Source organism: Lissotriton helveticus, chromosome 8 (genome assembly GCF_964261635.1).
Source record: "Lissotriton helveticus chromosome 8, aLisHel1.1, whole genome shotgun sequence".
NCBI classification, from domain to species: Eukaryota; Metazoa; Chordata; class Amphibia; order Caudata; family Salamandridae; genus Lissotriton; species Lissotriton helveticus.
This window is the reverse complement of record NC_136069.1, coordinates 957,327,287-957,345,334: the sequence shown is the minus strand read 5'-3', so window position 1 is coordinate 957,345,334 and position 18,048 is coordinate 957,327,287. Positions and strand designations below refer to the sequence as shown.

The following is an 18,048-nucleotide window of genomic DNA, read 5'->3' as shown; positions in this document are numbered from 1 at the left end:
ACAGCCTCGAGGCGGAGGCAGAGAGTCCTGGAGGCCAGTAACCGTCCACTGTGATACTGTGGTACTGTGGTACAATGTATTACGGGTTCACCTCCAGAAGGCTGGCTGACTGGCCGGCTGGCTGACTGGCTGGCTGGCTGGCTGGCTGGCAGGCTGGCTGATGGTTTCTGGGAAGGAGTATGAGTATCTATAAAAAAAGAAACAGAATTGTAACTGAAACTCTTCAAAATTAATTCAACAGTACATTGTGGCATAGTAGAACTAGCAAGCGCAGTACATTCAACTTTTAGTATCTATCTAATCTATCCTCCTGCTTCCCCTGCCTGTAGCATTTGTTGAAGTTTTTCCGGCATTATACTTGCCCTAGTACTATGGGTGGACTTGAGTACACAGAAGAACACCAGTCTTTTTTGTATCTCCTTTTATATTTTCAAAGTAAGACTCTGCTTCCAGTGAGAGTCTCCACCTATGATGAATACAATACATTTAGGGGGCATCCACCCATTAAAAGTAAATGTCTATCATTCTTTATTATCGCCTTAGCTGGTTTCACTTTCACCAGCAACCACCCATGCGTCCACTCCTTCCTTGCCTTGGGTTTCATTGACACAAACTCCGCTCATGATTCTTGCTATCCACTATATCCATGCACCCATATTGTTTTGCCCAACCAGGCCTGCATTTTCTTTCAACTTCCAGTTCTACCCATCCTCAACAACCCATGCATCGGATTCATATCAGCCACGTGCATGAACCTTCCAAAGTATCCTTCTATGGTAGTCTTATTATTACATCTCTTTAGTCCTTCCTCCTTCCACCCTAGTTCACTTCTTCCCCTTTTTGTTCAACACATCCCGCAAGGTCATCTGATCTGACTTTTAGTCTTCTCCATAACTTTCACAGCTGAGTTGGAGTCTGATAGAAGAGGCCTTGTTCACTCAACTCACACTGGTAATGCTGCAAAGGGTGTCTTCTTCAACCATTGTATATTGTTGAGTACAACTTCAAATTCATACTTTCTTAATAAGTCTCATAGCACAGTGAGGGAAATGTTCCCCTTCCACCTAGTAATGCAAATAAGTAATGAATATAACTTACCACCGCCCACCGCTGAAGTTTCCTCCCCCACTGATGCTCCTGCAGGTGCCGCAGCCACTGTCCCCTCCTGGTTGGCAATCGCATTGCCACTGGCCCCGTCGGCACTGGTGGTTGGTAGTGATTGTGCACCTATAAAAGCAAGTACACCTTTTTAGATGCCTGCACACCTCCCCCTATTTTACTAGTTGTACTTTTTTCACCAGGAAGGAAGATTGAAAAAACAGTTACGTACAACATAAATCGTTGTAACTAGTCCAAATTGCGTCCTACTGTACAGCAGTCACATTAGACAGAGTTTAGTTTTAATTTATTAGATGGTCCCTAGGGTCATCTAATCTCTACTCCTACTCTAGTCTTTGGAAAGTTAGCCTGAGCCATATAACCATTTTAGATCCGGGTCTACTGCTTTCCCCATGTTACCTCGCAGCTTGTTGCACCGAAAGAAAGACACCTCTGAGGCTACATGAGTGTTGCATCCAACTAAAGAGGTTGACAAACCAGTATTGTTAGTCCCTTTTGCTTATCCATAATGTTGCACTTTTTGCCATGACTGCTAAAAACTGGCATAGTTGTATTCACTGCCTAACGTGCAACATTTTGCTCATAGGCAGATGAGAAGATTGCCTTCTACGAACCAGAGATTTGCAGAGCTTTCGAAAGATGCATGTGTAACCAGTATACGTTCAACGGTGAGGTGTCTCCCACAATTCACACATTTCTCTGTCGTGCACTAGATGTACAAAATGTATAGTATTTAATCTTCTTCATTTTGCATTGTGGAGCAGGATGTTTTTCATGGAAATACTTACAAGTTACACCAATACAAAGCTTGTTATTAAAAATAAAAATTGCACATAGACTCTGTGGTATATTTTGAGTGTCTGGGGTGTTGTGGACTGAAACGACTGAGTGAGCGAAAGGGTGTTCTTCTGTTCTGGGTTGTGTAATAAAATCATTGGGTATATATATCTAACTATCTTCGTGTGGGGGTCGGGAGTGGGACAAATGACTATGACTGAGACACTGAGGTAGGTAGACGGTTATTGGATTGTGGGTTCTTCTGAATGAGTTCTGTGACTAGGGTGTAAGGTGTAAGTAAGGTCCAACCTCCCTATCACCAACATCAACATCCTATTTTCTTGTGCATAGTTCTGTATGTGTATGTGCAGAGAATAATAACCACAACAGTAGTAGTAGTATACTAACCGAACAAAAATTAGTAGGCAAACATCTGGTTGTGCATTTTGTTGGTGGGAATTGACAAAGACTAGAGATTACAGAGGACAACGCAAAAGACGGGAGTGGACCCAGTGGCTACAGCTATTCTATCACAGCTTTATTCAAAAGAATACCTTAACTTTAGAGTGGCCAACAGGGCAAGCTTAGCTACACACAGTCTAATAGTAGTAGCACAGAGAGTCATAGGGCAGAGGCAGTTTGAAGGAACGCAGTACTTCAAGGCAGTCAGGGATGGCATTGAATACCCAAAATTTGGAAAACAAATTGAAGACCGAAGAAAGTTTTGCTAACATTTGTTGGAACCCGAAGGTCTCTGGTTGGCACAGGTAAGTACTTGTGACAAGCAGGGACCCTGAGCTCCAATCGTCAGGGCAAGGGAACTACTCCTTTGAATAACCCCTGCTCACCCTCTAGGCAACGTGGCACGAGCAGACAAGGCTAATCTTCAGGGCGATAGTAAGTTAAGCATTTATGATCACACACCGTAAACCCACTGACCCACCACAAATGGACACCAGTCAAATGGTTGTATCAAAAATACGTATACTTTATATAAAAGATATATTCGAGCAGGATTATCACAAGACCAACAATAACGTTTAGCTAATGGGGGCCACCAGATTACAATAGGCAAACTTAGTCTTTCAATGTTCGTTGTTCAGCAAGGTACGATGACAGGGAAATAAGAACGTTGTGGACCCTGGATCCGATATGAACTCGGGACAGAGTTCAAGTGTACCTTGCTGTGGATGTCCGAGGCTTTTCAGGCGCGGCTGGTGAGGGCTGACCCCGAACGAGGCCGACGGTTCTCCAGAGGATCTCTCCGGCTCGGTCCCCCTCGAGGAGCGAGGCGGGGGAGCAGGACTGTGGAGGGTTGCGGCGATCCGGGATAGATGCAGCTCACGGGGCGAGGCGCCGTTCAGGCCTGCGGGACGCACTACTTCTTAGCACGCCGGGTCTGACTCGTGGATCTGTGAGGGGCGTCGCGTTCTCGGGCAGACGGGTGCAGCACCAGGCTTCAAGTACCACTGTACGGGGAGGCCTTTCTTGAGGTGCGGCACGAGCCTTGGTATGCAGGAGGACAAAGCGAGACAGTCGGGTACGTGGCCACGTACGGACCGTCCGAGGCTATGGAAATGTTCTCCGTGCAGATTCCAGCTGGAGAGATGAGAGGCACACAACGTGCTCCGTTAGCGGCGAGGTGACAGGAGAGCAGGCGGCCCGGCACTGGGGCGGAGAGCGACTCAGGGATGAGCAGGGCTCTCTACGGCGGGGCGACCAGGCTCCGAGCTGTCACGACCTGGGAGGGGCGAAGGCACCCGAGTCACAACTCTGGCGAGGGAATAAGAACTTAAGGCCCAACAGCAGACGGGCACAAGCAGATAGAACCCAATGGTCCTGGGGTTCCGTTCAGGGGGCAAGCTCTCGATCAAGCCCTTGGAGATTGTTTCAGGCACAAGTCTACAAAGTCCTTTCTGGTCTTTTCCTCTCCGTTCTCAGCAAGGCACCACTGCAGGCCAGTCTAACAGGATACAGACTGGTTTCCGTCCTTCAGCTTCTCTCAGTCCTTCTAGTCAGGCAGAGGTTCGTCGTGGTCAAACTGGATCTGAATCGAATCTGATTGGTAAGGAGCGGAGCTCCTATATTTATACTGCGTTTCTTTTGTCTTTGCAGGCCAGGGGGCCTGAGCCTGGTCCAACCCAGTTCTGGAGTACTTTGTTGACAGGAAGCTGCCGTCTTCTTTCAGGGTTCAGGGCAGAGACATCAGACGCTCTGCGGGGTGGTGGAGCCAGCATTGTGGTGGTGGAGCACAACCCTCTTCAGAGTCAAGGACTACTCCGCCCACCCATCCTGGTGTAAGCACCCTATTCACCACCTGAAGCACCCGACTATCCCCGGGAATCTCCCAGCCCTGTCACTCACACAAAGCCAGACAGCAGATACACATCCTGGCAGAGGCGGTTGAACAGTTAGGCGAGCAAAGGCTAACTTTCTAAAAGTAGCATTTGCAAACACAGGATATTAAAATAAACCTTACTAAAGGAAGTATTTTATTATTCTGAGTTCAGGCATACTAAACTCGACCTGCTACCGTGTTCCCGGAGCCTGCCGGGACTATAGCGTGTAATAGCTCAGACAGCTCGTCTGGCCTAAGAGAACAGGTAGCCCTTCAATAGTGAAGAACCAAAAAGGGCGGTAATTCACTACTAGGACATGCCACACTCGAGGCTTGTCCTACCTTACTCTCGCAACGCACCCGGCCCGTAGACCTACCATAGAGGTGACTGATATGGAGGTTAGGGAAGGTTCAGGGACTGGCAAGTGTGGGCACTTGCGCAATCAGCGTGCAGTACGAGACTGTACGCGGGGTCAGCAATGGCGGACCCGAGACACATCTTACGAGGCCGCTCCTGTGGGTGGCGCAATCAGCGCTTGAAGCCCACTAGCAGCATTTGTATCTACAAGCCCCGGCACTCCTCGTGCACGTTACTGGGGACTGACAGTAAACCAAATAAGCCAATCATGGAAATCAATTGCACATACACTTTACATTGGGAACACTTGCACTGCGGCACGGATTGGCCGTGGCGTAGTGCTCTGAGCATCGAACACCAGCAAAACATCGGAGGCACATCAGCAAAAAGAGGAAGGGAGACTCACGCCAAGGTGCCAGGTCTAACACATGTCCCCTCCAGCTGAAATGTGGGGAGAACTACCCTTGCCCAGGGAGTTCCTCATCACTAAGGCGGAAAAACCTTGACAGACCGTCAGCATTGGCGTGGTCTATGCCAGGGCGGTGTTCCACCGTAAAGTCCATACTCTGTAGAGAAATGGACCACCTCAACAGTTTCGGGTTCTCACCCCTCATTTGCATCAACCATCTGAGGGGCCTGTGGTCCGTCTGAACTCGGAAGTGAGACCCAAACAAGTAGGGTCTTAGCTTCTTCAGTGCCCAGACCACAGCAAAAGCTTCTCGCTCAATAGCACTCCACTTCTGTTCCCGTGGAAGTAACCTCCGACTGATGAAGGCCACAGGGTGATTCCAGCCCTCCTCAGTCGTCTGTGAAAGGACAGCCCCAATCCCATGCTCTGGAGCGTCTGTCTGCACTACAAACTCTTTGGAGAAATCAGGAGCCAGGAGCACGGGCGCCGTGCACATGGCTTTCTTCAGGGTGTCAAAGGCTTCCTGACAAGCGTCGGTCCAGATCACTCTCCGGGGCTGCTTCTTCGAAGTCAGCTCTGTCAAGGGGGCAACGATGGTGCCGTATCCCTTGACAAACCTCCTGTAGTACCCGGTGAGTCCGAGGAAAGCCCTCACCTCCGTTTGGGTCTTGGGGGCTTCCCAAGCCAGGATGGTCTGAATTTTGGGTTGAAGGGGCGCCACCTGGCCGCTCCCAACTTGGTGTCCCAAATACACCACGGATCCCTGCCCGATCTGGCACTTACTCGCCTTGATCGTGAGGCCTGCCTTGCGCAGAGCCGTCAACACTTCCCACAGGTGTCGCAAGTGTTCTTCCCACGTTCCGCTGAACACTGCGATGTCGTCCAGGTAGGCGGCACTGAACACGTCCAGTCCAACCAACACCTGGTTGACCAACCTCTGGAAGGTGGCAGGGGCGTTTTCCATCCCAAAGGGCATGACCCGGAATTGGTAGTGCCCATCTGGGGTTGAAAACGCTGACCTCTCTTTGGCCCCATCAATCTGCCAGTACCCAGACGTTAAGTCAAACGTACTGAGGTAATGGGCAGCACCCAACCGATCGATGAGCTCATCAGCTCTGGGGATGGGGTGCGCGTCAGTCTTCGAGACCGAATTGAGTCCTCGATAGTCCACACAGAACCGGAGTTCGGGTGTGGCTCCCGGCGTCGCAGCCTTCGGGACCAAGACCACTGGGCTGGCCCAAGGACTGCTGGAGGACTCAATCACCCCAAGAGCGAACATCTTCGAGACTTCCTCCTTGATGCAAGCTCGTACCCTGTCAGTTACGCGGTAAGCCTTGTGCTTCACCGGTAAGCTGTCTCCGGTGTCCACATCATGGACGCACCAATCTGTGACACCCGGAACCAGGGAGAACAAGTCAGGGAATTGCCTAGCAACTGGCGGCAATCGTCCTGCTGTTCGGGGGTCAGGGAGGGTGAGAGGTTAACTCCATCCACTGACCCATCTCGCTCAGAGGCTACCAAGAGGTCCGGAAGAGACTCGGTCTCCTCTTCCATTCCGTCATCGGTTGCCAACAGCATGCCCACTTCTGGCCTCTCCAAGTGGGGCTTAAGGCGGTTAACATGTAGGACCCACAAAGGGTTCCTGGGAGTTTGCAAGTTCACCAGGTAGGTGACAGGACTCTTGCACTCCACAACCTCAAATGGACCCGTCCACTTATCCTGAAGTGCACAGGGCTCCACTGGGGCCAAGACCCACACCTTTTGTCCAGGCTGAAGCTCTACCAGAGTGGCATTCTGGTCGTACCACCGCTTCATCTCCTCCTGGCTGGCTTCCAGGTTTGCCTCAGCAAGTTTCCTGAATCGCCGGGTCTGGTTTCGGAAGGCCAGCATGTAGCTATATACATTCTGGGGAGGTTTCCTGGGAGATTGCTCCCAGCCTTCCCTAACCAGACTCAGAGGTCCTCGAACCGGGTGACCGTACAGAAGCTCGAAGGGACTGAACCCGAGCGACTTCTGTGGCACCTCTCGGTACGCAAACAGTAGACATGGTAAGAGGACGTCCCACTTACGCCTCATTGGTCCTTCTAGGCCCATAATCATGCCTTTCAGGGTTCGGTTGAACCTTTCAACCAACCCGTTTCCTTGGGGGTGGTAAGGGGTGGTGAACTTGTACGTTACACCACACTCTTGCCAAAGGGACTTCATATATTTCGATATGAAGTTGGTACCTCTGTCAGACACCACCTCTAGAGGGAATCCCACTCGAGAGAAAATTCCCATCAGTGCTCGTCCCACCACGGGGGCCGTCACTGTTCTCAGAGGGATGGCTTCAGGGTACCGGGTGGCATGGTCCATCAAGACCAGGATGAACCTGTTGCCCAGGGCTGTCTTGGGGTCCAGAGGCCCCACAATGTCAATTCCCACTCGCTGGAATGGGGTACTGACAACGGGGAATGGTTGGAAGGGAGCCTTGTTCTTCCCTCCGCACTTACCACTGGCCTGGCAAGTTTGGCAAGTTCTGCAATGAGCGTCTGAGCTCCGATGCATCTGGGGCCAGTAAAAGTGGGTGACAAGCCTGTCATAGGTCTTGTCCATCCCCAGATGTCCTGCTAACGGCACATCGTGAGCCAAACCCAGTAGGAAGGTTCTGAACTTCTGGGGTACCACCAGCACACGGGCTGACCCAGGTTAAGCAGCCTTAGGCTCTGAATACAGGAGATCGTTCTCCCAGTACACCAAGTGAGTTCCGGACCGAACACCATTGGCCTGGTCTGCAGCCTGCTGCCGCATACCCGCTAGAGAAGGGCACTTCTTCTGCTCCTCACAGAATTCTTCCCTGGAGGGACCTCCTTCTTGCTGCCAATGGGTCAGCTCAGGCAAGTCTCCCAGTTCAGCGATCTGTTCCCCCTTAGGCTCCAGGGCATTCCCCTCGAGGTCTGCTTCCTCCTGGGCAGTGGGAACATCGGGGACCGGCTGTCCGTGCCCCCGGTGCCGCCTCTCTAAGGCCGGTTCCTGGGCCTCTCCTTCAGGCTCCAGGACCTCTTCAACACCCCTACTGGCTGCCATGGACCGTGTGGTCACGCACGCCCAGTCGGGTAGACCCACCATCCGCAGATGAGTCGTTTTCTCCACCTTTCCCCAAGGGGAGTTCTCCAAATCGTTCCCTAGCAGACAATCTACAGGCATGGAGGTCCTCACAGCGACTTGCAGAGTACCTGAGACCCCCCCCACTCAAAGGGAACCTGAGCCATCGGACACTGGTCCTCAGAATTGTCCGCATGGACAACCCTACAGTAGGCGTGCGGTACGATCTGCTCTTGAGACACCAGGTGCTGCCTCACTGCAGTCACTCTGGCTCCTGTATCTCGAAGAGCCTCCGCCTTCTTACCGTTGATGGTCACTACCTGCGCATACTTTTTAGTGTTATTGGGCAGGTAGTTTTCGGGGACCATCTCACTGTCTCCTAGCGAGACTAGGGTCATCTGAACGGGATCCCCACCCATTTGGACGGCTACTTCCTCCCCAAAGTTAACATTAACTAGTTGCCGGGGGGGGAGCACCAGTGGGTGCGGGTTTCGCAAATAAGCGACACTTAGGATCAGAGGCAATGTGACCCAGGTCGCCACACCTAAAACAGGTGATGGGCCCCTTTTGAACAGGTTTACCTGTCGGGGCCCCGGTTGATTTCGGGGGTGGGGAAGACTGAGAACCTTTCCCTTGGTTCCCTTGGGGATTACTTTGGGGGCCTTTCTGGAACCCTTTCTGTTTTCCCTTGTCCCCCCCACTCTTCTGCTGGAGACCCTGCCCACCTTTGGCTGAGTCTCCCACTGGACCCTTGTGGACCCTGGTGCTGAGCCAGCGGTCCGCTTCCTCAGCAAGCTTCCTCGGGTTGGACAGCTTGCTATCGATCAGGTGCTGGCGTAACTCAGGAAAACAATTATCCGACAAGTGCTCCCATGCTATCAAATCAAGCAGCCCTTGAAAATCATTTACCTTACTACCCTTCACCCAACCATCCAGCGCTCTGCAGAAAAAGGTCACATACTCCACATACGTACCCCCTTGAATCTTCACACACTTCCTAAACCGCTGTTGGTACATTTCAGGAGTTAAACCAAACTGATTAATCAGGGCTTCTTTCATTCGTGGGTAGGAATTGGACTCTTCGGAAGGGAGATCTAACAGGGTATCCCGCCCCTCGGTCAGGAACCGTCCCCACAACCCCGCTCCCCAATCCTTCTCAGGGACCCGGTGGGAAGACATGGCTACCTCGTAGGCCCGGAACCATGTCCTATGTCATCTCCCTTAAAGTACTCCTTCACCACATCTTTTGGTACGTAGACCCTTGACTCTACCTGGGCTGGCGTTGTGCTGCCACCAGGAGCTGCGTCCAAGCTCTTTGCTTTCAGCTCCCATTCTTTTAAGCGTATCTCATGCTCCAGCTGGAGCCTTTTCTCTTCCATGGCCATCTGACCCTTCAATCTGGCCATCTCCACTTCATGCGCCCTGGTTGCGGCCCTGTCCGCCAGCTCTTCTGACGACGGGCCTCCGTGCACCTCGATAAGGCTGTCAGGTGGATCCACTACCACCTGGTTTGCTGGCTCTCTGGACTCTTTCCAGGCTCTCAATGCCGTGACGCGTTGGGCTTTGGTTGTGCATCCCGCTTAGGAAACTCGAAACTTTCCGCACAGAGCTTTCACTTGCTCCGCTCTGAGTTTGTCTAACCCTTCCCAATCAACATCGTCGATTCCAGAGATCACAGAGAGTACAACAGAGGGTGCTCGTGCGGGGACTGGACCAGGCATGGTTTGGCGATTGGAGATCTCTCGGCGAGAACGTAATCTGTGGCTTCGTTATTTGCTCTTCTCTCACTACGTGGTGATCAGTAATTCACTGTATATAAATCATAAATGCAAATCCGAAATCCTCACCGCTGGTACCAATGTTGGAACCCGAAGGTCTCTGGTTGGCACAGGTAAGTACTTGTGACAAGCAGGGACCCTGAGCTCCAATTGTCAGGGCAAGGGAACTACTCCTTTGAATAACCCCATCTCACCCTCTAGGCAACGTGGCGCAAGCAGACAAGGCTAATCTTCAGGGCGATAGTAAGTTAAGCATTTATGATCACACACAGTAAACCCACTGACCCACCACAAATGGACACCAGTCAAATGGTTGTATCAAAAATACGTATACTTTATATAAAAGATATACTCGAGCAGGATTATCACAAGACCAACAATAACGTTTAGCGAATGGGGGCCACCAGATTACAATAGGCAAACTTAGTCTTTCAATGTTCGTTGTTCAGCAAGGTACGATGACAGGGAAATAAGAACGTTGCGGACCCTGGATCCGATATGAACTCGGGACGGAGTTCAAGTGTACCTTGCTGTGGATGTCCGAGGCGTTTCAGGTGCGGCTGGTGAGGGCTGACCCCGAACGAGGCCGACGGTTCTCCAGAGGATCTCTCCGGCTCGGTCCCCCTCGAGGAGCGAGGCGGGGGAGCAGGACTGTGGAGGGTTGCGGCGATCTGGGATCGATGCAGCTCACGGGGCGAGGCGCCGTTCAGGCCTGCGGGACGCACTACTTCTTAACACGCCGGGTCTGACTCGTGGATCTGTGAGGGGCGTCGCGTTCTCGGGCAGGCGGGTGCAGCACCAGGCTTCCAGTACCACTGTACAGGGAGGCCTTTCTTGAGGTGCGGCACGAGCCTTGGTATGCAGGAGGACAAAGCGAGACAGTCGGGTACGTGGCCACGTACGGACCGTCCGAGGCTATGGAAATGTTCTCCGTGCAGATTCCGGCTGGAGAGATGAGAGGCACACAACGCGCTCCGTTAGCGGCGAGGTGACAGGAGAGCAGGCGGCCCGGCACTGGGGCGGAGAGCGAATCAGGGATGAGCAGGGCTCTCTACGGCGGGGCGACCAGGCTCCGAGCTGTCACGACCTGGGAGGGGCGAAGGCACCCGAGTCACAACTCTGGCGAGGGAATAAGAATTTAAGGCCCAACAGCAGACGGGCACAAGCAGATAGAACCCAATGGTCCTGGGGTTCCGTTCAGGGGGCAAGCTCTCGATCAAGCCCTTGGAGATTGTTTCAGGCACAAGTCTACAAAGTCCTTTCTGGTCTTTTCCTCTCCGTTCTCAGCAAGGCACCCCTGCAGGCCAGTCTAACAGGATACAGACTGGTTTCCGTCCTTCAGCTTCTCTCAGTCCTTCTAGTCAGGCAGAGGTTCGTCGTGGTCAAACTGGATCTGAATCGAATCTGATTGGTAAGGAGCGGAGCTCCTATATTTATACTGCGTTTCTTTTGTCTTTGCAGGCCAGGGGGCCTGAGCCTGGTCCAACCCAGTTCTGGAGTACTTTGTTGACAGGAAGCTGCCGTCTTCTTTCAGGGTTCAGGGCAGAGACATCAGACGCTCTGCGGGGTGGTGGAGCCAGCATTGTGGTGGTGGAGCACAACCCTCTTCAGAGTCAAGGACTACTCCGCCCACCCATCCTGGTGTAAGCACCCTATTCACCACCTGGAGCACCCGACTATCCCCGGGAATCTCCCAGCCCTGTCACTCACACAAACCCAGACAGCAGATACACATCCTGGCAGAGGCGGTTGAACAGTTAGGCGAGCAAAGGCTAACTTTCTAAAAGTAGCATTTGCAAACACAGGATATTAAAATAAACCTTACTAAAGGAAGTATTTTATTATTCTGAGTTCAGGCATACTAAACTCGACCTGCTACCGTGTTCCAGGAGCCTGCCGGCACTATAGCGTGTAATAGCTCCGACAGCTCGTCTGGCCTAAGAGAACAGGTAGCCCTTCAATAGTGAAGAACCAAAAAGGGCGGTAATTCACTACTAGGACATGCCACACTCGAGGCTTGTCCTACCTTACTCTCGCAACGCACCCGTCCAGTAGGCCTACCATAGAGGTGACTGATATGGAGGTTAGGCAGTGTGGGCACTTGCGCAATCAGCGTGCAGTACGAGACTGTACGCGGGGTCAGCAATGGCGGACCCGAGACACATCTTACGAGGCCGCTCCTGTGGGTGGCGCAATCAGCGCTGCAAGCCCACTAGCAGCATTTGTATCTACAAGCCCCGGCACTCCTCGTGCACGTTACTGGGGACTGACAGTAAACCAAATAAGCCAATCATGGAAATCAATTGCACATACACTTTACATTGGGAACACTTGCACTGCGGCACGGATTGGCCGTGGCGCAGTGCTCTGAGCATCGAACACCAGCAAAACATCGGAGGCACATCAGCAAAAAGAGGAAGGGAGACTCACGCCAAGGTGCCAGGTCTAACAACATTGAATTAGGAAGGAGGCTTAATAGGTTGGAAAAAATAAGGTGCGTTAAAAAGTTAGGGAAATATAATTGTTAATAATATAAGCACTGAAGGACTTACTGGGGCCAGCAGCAGGATCCTCGGTAGAGGAGCGCTCCTCTCGTGGTTGTCCCGCCAACTCGGACCCCGTCTTCTTACCCCTGGGTGGTGCTGATCATGTAAGAAATAATAAAGAAAGAGAAACATTAAGTGCTGTGAAACAAAGACATCATTTTAAAAATCCTCTCAAACATTTTAGGAAACAACAATTCCAATAAAATTGACTTCGAAGTATAATTGACTATTGGCTTGCAGGATTCACAGACCGTCTACTTATAGAACACTAATCAAAAACATTCTGATTGCAGAATATACTAACGAAGCCAGTACCACCTGACCTACACCACCTATTCCAGAATCCAGACGGGCCAATCGTTCAGTAAGTCGACATTTCCATTTTATTTTTGCCCGCAAACATGCATAGATGAGATGGAGGACACATGCATAAATTTGCTACTGCTACTGACTGACGTGACCATGTTATTGTTGCTAAGCCTACCACTCAGTAAACAAACTTCAAACCGGTTCTATGGAGGGGTGGGATAAATAAGAATTAAGCATTCAGTGACAGAGGAGGCGTCATGCAGACCGTTAAAAAAATATGAACTAATACTATCCATCCACCACTATTTCACTAAAGGACAATGTAAGGACTAGACTCCAGCAATAGCATTAACTAACTTCAGTTCTCTAAAAACTCTTACATCAATAATCACCAGCCCAAGCTAGCGCAAAGTTGCAAACCAGTAAGAGATGTGGCGAGCAGCACCTGTGTCATACAATAACAGAAGATTTTGAGACGGAATTGATCTGCAATTTAACTAAGCACACCAGTAATCGTGTTACTTTTTCGTCCAAGAATTATACACAATACTTATACTACTATATTATATATTAAATTATTAATATTACTAGCTACTCACCAAGCCCCACGACCTCGACACCTAGCAGCTCCAACAGGTCCTGCTCCCTGTCCAGAATGTCTGCCCACCAGTGGGCCAGCTGCTGGTGGGTGCGCCGGATATCCGAGCGACGGTAGACTGCCCGGCGCACCTTCGCCCATTGGCGGTGACGCTCCTCTGGGAGGTAACCGGAGCCTTGCCTGCCGCCTGTTGCCAAGGTCAAGGGGAGGTGGCGCTGGATGAAAAAAACCAGGGCGGCCACCTCCGCCTCCCTGAAAAGATTCCGGGCATGCACCCCTGCAGGTCGCATTCTGCCGCAAGGCAGCCGGCTCTTGGGCGCAGGCGTCTTGCCCATCGAGCCGGTTCTGCTGCTCCCCTTTGCCATGGTTCTGGGGTGGAGGTGGAGGTGGAAAAGAAAAGTTAGAACAAAAGGAAAAAAAGTTAGGGGGAAGAAGTAGGAGCTTAAATAAAGAAGTAAAATAAAACAGTAGAAAAGTTTAAAAAAAGGTGGAAAAGTAGAAATAAAATGCAGAATATAAACTTGGGGACAGAGAGAGATAGATGATAAGTAAAAAAAGTAACAAAAACTGAAAGTAGGTAAAAATTGCACAGATATAAGGTGGATAGAAAACTAGGCCCAGAACCATAGCATAGAGTGTGAAAAACAAGATGGCCGCGCCCATCGCGACCACGTGGGTAAGTTCGCGCGCGATTTCACGTGTTACACGCACTTTGTCAGTGTGAACAAGTAGTTGTGTTCCCGAACAAGACGTGCACCACGCGAACACGTTATACGCGACCCGGAAGAGGAAATAGGGGACGCGAGTGGGCGGGACAATTGAAAAAACAAGATGGCCGCGCCAATAGCCCACCACATGGTTAAGGTCGCACGCTACAATCCCCCGAACACACAGACAGCGCCCCGAACACGCACAACGCGCTCCCGAGCTAGAAAAACGGCTCTCGAACGGGTCCAGCAAGCTACTACGCACGCTCGCGAAGCTCGCGTAGTGCAAGAACGTCTTCGCGTAGTTTCGCGTAGCGCGACTACGCGTACTACGCCCAGGGTTACTCGCGACCTGACTTTCAATTTAGTATCCTATCGTTGTTGTTATGTTTATGTTTTAGGCTTTTTCAGCCCTCTTAATTGTGTCCTCCTTCATAGGAACCTGCTGCTCCTGCTGGCTAATGGAGCCTATCTGGGGCGGGGTTAAGTGGCTGACGCAGGCCCAGCATGAGCAGTGTCAGTCTACCCACAAGAACCACGAGGCCTGCCTTACGCTTCCTGCATCGTGCTTTGACCCTGCCTGACTATGAGGCAGAAACGGGAGACTTGCAGGCACAATTATCTCTGCATACAGCAGTGCAGGAGCTGCAGCACTTCCCACATTAGGAACAACGGACCTGCATCAGGTCTGTGGACAAGATAACTTTTTTTATTTGAATGTGTGTGCAATGCTTTGTTTGTATTTTGGGCTTTTTTCAGCCCTCTTAAATGTGACCGCCGTCATAGAAACCTGCTGCTCCTTCTGGCTAATGGAGCCTATCGGGGGGGGGAGTGGCTGATGTACGCCCAGCATGAGCAGTGTCAGCCAGCCCACGAGAACCACGAGGTCTGCCTTATGCTGCCTGCATCGTGCTTTGACCCTGCTTTGACTTGGAGGCGGGAAAGGGAGCCTTGCAGGCACAATTGTTTCTGCGTACAGCAGCGCGGGAGCTGCAGCACTTCCCACATTAGGAACAACCGGAACTGCATCAGATTTGTGGACAAGAGAAACTTTTTTTTTCAAATGCGTGTGTGAATTGTTTTTTTCTGACATTTGAAATACGAACTGTTTCCAATGCTCAGGAATCTTGTATGCCGAAAAAAACACTTGAGGTGGGATTACATCATTATGCCGAGTAATTGGGAAGTTTCTCTTTAGATAGCCATGACTGCTCATGTGTGGAGTAGTCCTTGGATAATGGCAATTCTTTGTCTGGTTTAAAATGCGATTTGTATTGTAATGCAGTTGTGGGTGTATAATGCAATGGAAAGCTTACAATTGATATATAATTTTTTTATAATCGATTTAAAACACTGTTTTGATTTCCTCATTACAATTAAGCACCATTTCACAGGCATCTTTCATTTTTAAAGAAAGAATGTACCTTGCATATTATTACTGGCCACAAACCGGAACCAGGACCATAATTTTACGTGTCTATTCACTAAATGTTAATGAAATTATGGGAGAAATGTAAAATTAGGTTCCTAACTCCTGTTTGTGCTCATGAAGAACTTTCAAGTCCAAGAAGTACTTTATTTAAAAAAACAATCCATGTAAAATGGTGCCTTAATCACATAAAGTGTTAATTTTATGACACAATGAGCATAAAAGGCTCGACACTTCACTTTAAATTGATCCCATTTAAAAAAGTAGCTCACACCTGCAGAGGCCTTATTTTTCTGTTGTAAATGGGGCCAATAAATAACATGGAGAGCTGAGCATGGGCCAAGTGAAGGATCTGCTGCCCACACCTTCCATGAGCAAAGACTTGCAAATAGTGACACAAAAGTCACACAAAAATATGATGGAGTCTTTTTAAAAATCACTGCGTTTATTTCTCCTACATGCAGGAGCATTTCACATGAACATCAGATCATATCACTACATTGAGAGGCATTATTAGAAGTAATAGCTTTTGAACATGAAATGTTGTACTCCCACCATCCATGATGACAATGCTATATTAATAATAATAACTAAGTGGCAATTTATGTGCACCATACTTGTGGCATAAGTTGTTATTACATGGAGCAAATGCATAGTCTGGCAGGGGGTATTTTTGTACAGCGCACACCCTGAATTCAGGCATTTCAAGTTCCCGGCATGTGAGAATTTAGAAAAAGGAGGTATTATGTAACAAAATAATTGTATTGCAACATTTATATCGTCATGTGCTTACTACCCTTATGTAGGGCACTGAAGCACTTACCTACATAATGCATGTAGGTAGGCTGCGTGGTTAGAAAGGTGTTATTTTTATTTTGTGATTCTATGTGGTAAGTTTTTCCATGTTTTGCTTGATGACCACCGAGGTACAGTTACAGAATTATGGAACTTAGTAGTTTGGTGGATGAGGAGGTGTGAGAGGCAGATGTGAAGTTTTTGGTTTTTAGTACGCTGGCAGCTGTGAACAGCACTGCAGGTCTGTTTGGTTTCTTATGATTGTAGTCTTCTTCGCTGGTTACTGCAGAAGTCAGGCGCACACAATGTGTTGAAGAGGAAAGCCGGGACTAAAATAATCTCTCTAGTTTCATATTGTGCATTGCAGGCACTAAATGAATATCTCTTCATCCCTAGTTAGTGAAGCTGGGTGTGTGGGGGACTTTGGTAATAATCTGCACATTACTCGGCATTTAGTAGCTCACGATGATTTTCACGGATCAGAAGTAGCTCTCGCTATAGAAAAGGTTGGAGACCCCTGGACTACATAATGCAACTTGACAATGTTTAATGTCTTGACTGTCCATAAAATTTGTGACTAGACCAGACAGAAAATGTTGGCCTTTGTCAGTGATAACATAATTAGGGGTACCTTCAACCTTAAAAATACTTTGAAGGGATGAGATGACAGTAGATTAATTAGCTGCTTGTACAAATGAATAATGTATCCATTTAGAATGATGATCAATGGCAACTAGACAGTACCTTTTCTCTAAAGGTAATACATTTAATGGTCCAGAAAAATCTAAAGCGATTTTCTCCCTAGGAGAGTATGGGACGGGAAGTAAAGGTTTCTTGTTAGTTTTCCAATGTTTATCTGAAACTACACAACTAGGACATTTCTCCACAAATAAAGCAACATGTTTACTATACCTGGCCACCAGTAAATATCTTTAATCCTTTTGCAGGTCGCAGAAATAACTAAATGGCCTTCGTGGCCAATGTTAATTATCTCTCTAAGTGACGTGGGAGGTACAAATAAACCATTTCTTACACAAATTCCATTTTCAAAAGATAATTCTTCACTAATTTGAGCAAATTGTTTCACTTCATTACTCGGGTTTTTGTTAGCAGGCCACTTGCTTTTAATGAAAATGTCCACTTTCTTAAGAGTTTCATCCGCTTCCATAGCTGATAACCATTCCTCTTGTGAAAAGTTGCCATGAGACATGGAATTAGCATCAATGATGCCAACTACACAATCTTTGTGGATGTCAGTTTCACCTTCACTGCAGTCAGAAAAGGAATTTGGGAAAGACAATCCGCACGGATGATTTTACCTCCTTGAATATATTTTACAATGCGGTTGTATTCTTGTAATTTAGAAAGCAGTCTAACTAATCTTGCTGAAGACTTCCCTAAACCAAAAAGAGGTTTATGGTCAGTAAATATGTCACATTGGTTGCCCCAAATATATGTTTTGAATTTCTGGACTGCCCAAACAATAAATAGCAAGGGCCTCCCGTTCAATCGTGCTGTAGTTGCCTTTGTCGTGTATTTCTATAGGTTCTGAATCAGTCCCCCTATTCCTGACCCTATTCTGGTTAAACTAACTATCAAGTTAACTAACAGTCAGCCCATGAGGCAAGAAAACCCCCATGATGCAGATACCGTTATCTGACGCAGTCACACTCCGGCACAGGAACGTGTTATCTGATTAGGTCATAACGCTTGAGATCTAATTAGACAAGCGACATTCCTCCAGCCCCTGATAAGGCATACGACGTTCTCATAACAAATCAAACCTATGACAACCTGGAAA

At 49.1% G+C, this 18,048-nt stretch overlaps 1 long non-coding RNA gene across 1 annotated transcript in view; it reads left to right on the top strand.

The window, feature by feature from the left end:
* Positions 1–14,576, top strand: part of LOC144773036 (uncharacterized) — a 200,573-nt gene extending 185,997 nt beyond the window's left edge. The window contains exons 3-5 of the long non-coding RNA XR_013599906.1: positions 1,706–1,787; positions 12,703–12,773; positions 14,462–14,576. This is a non-coding gene — a long non-coding RNA (uncharacterized LOC144773036). The remainder of the gene's footprint in view (positions 1–1,705; positions 1,788–12,702; positions 12,774–14,461) is intronic.
* The last annotated feature ends 3,472 nt before the right edge of the window (positions 14,577–18,048 follow it).